The following is a 1,528-nucleotide window of genomic DNA, read 5'->3' as shown; positions in this document are numbered from 1 at the left end:
ATCCTAAAGGAGATAAGTCTTGTGTGTTCATTGGAAGGACTGATGCTGAAGATGAAACTCCAATACTTTGGCCACCTGATGAGAAGAGCTGACTCATTGGAAAAGACCCTGATGCTGGGAAAGATTAGGGCAGGAGGAGAGGGGATGACAGAGGATGAGATGACTGGATGGCATCACTGACTCAATGGGCATGAGTTTGAGTAAACTCCGGGAGTTGGTGATGGACAGGGAGGCCTGGTGTGCTGCAGTTCATGGGGTCGCAAAGTGTTGGACACGACTGAGCAACTGAACTGAACTGAACTGATATTAAATATATACCTGTTCCATGGGAGAGCAATGTCTTAGATATCTTCTCTGAGTGATTTTTTTTTCTCACATTTTAATCAACTCAGACATTTTAACAACCATAGTGCCTGCAATGCAGTTGACTGAACGCTTTATATAAAGCTGGGTTTTAATAATACTTTGTTGTTTAAAGGAATTCTTAGTCTTATCTTTTCCAGTTGTAAATAAAAATCAGTTCCAGAGTCCTTGTTATCTCTAATTTTTGCCTAATCATGTGCCAGTGATTTTTCTACATGTCCTGAGTTTTTCTGTTTCTTGGGAACTATTATCAAATGAGAAAATAGCATCCAAGTCTTATCAATTGTCCCTCCAGCTCTTCACCAAAATCTCATAATCATTTAGTACCTTACATAGATTCCACATTGCTGCTAGTTATACCCAGCTCTTTTGATACCACTAATGAGAGTTGTCTTTTTTCCAGTCTATCAGTTCAGTTAAGTCACTCAGTTGGGTCCGACTGTTTGTGACTCCATCAATTGCAGAATGTCAGGCTTCCATGTCTGTCATCAGATCCTGGAACTTGCTCAAACTCATATCCATCAAGTCAATGATGCCATCCAACCATCTCATCCTTTGTCATCCACTTCAAGGGACTCTCAAGAGTCTTCTCCAACACCACAGTTCAAAAGTATCAATCGTTTTGCGCTCAGCTTTTTTATGGTCCCAATCTCACATCCATACATGACTACTTGAAAAGCCATAGCTCTGACTAGAGAGACCTTTATTGGCAAAGTAATGTCTCTGCTTTTTAACATGCTGTCTAGGTTAGTCATAGCTTTTCTTTCAAGGAGCAAGGATCTTTTAATTTCATGGTTTTAATTTCACCATCTTCAGTGATTTTGCACCCCAAGAAAATAGTCTTGCACTGTTTCCACTGTTTCCCCATCTATTTGCCATAAAGTGATGGGACAGGATGCTATGATCTTAGTTTTCTGAATGTTGAATTTTAAGCCAACTTTTTCACTCTCCTCTTTCACTTTCATAAAGAGGATCTTCAGTTTCTCTTCACTTTCTGCTATAAGGGTGGTGTCATCTGCATATATGAGGTTATTGATATTTCTCCTGGCAATCTTGATTCCAGCTTGTGCTTGCTCCAGCCCAGTGTTTCTCATGATGTACTCTGCATATAAGTTAATTAAGCAGGGTGACAATATATAGCCTTGGTGTACTCCTTTTCCTATTT

The sequence above is a fragment of the Cervus canadensis genome, chromosome 15 (assembly GCF_019320065.1).
Source record: "Cervus canadensis isolate Bull #8, Minnesota chromosome 15, ASM1932006v1, whole genome shotgun sequence".
NCBI lineage: Eukaryota > Metazoa > Chordata > Mammalia > Artiodactyla > Cervidae > Cervus > Cervus canadensis.
Note: the sequence above shows the minus strand (reverse complement) of the source record.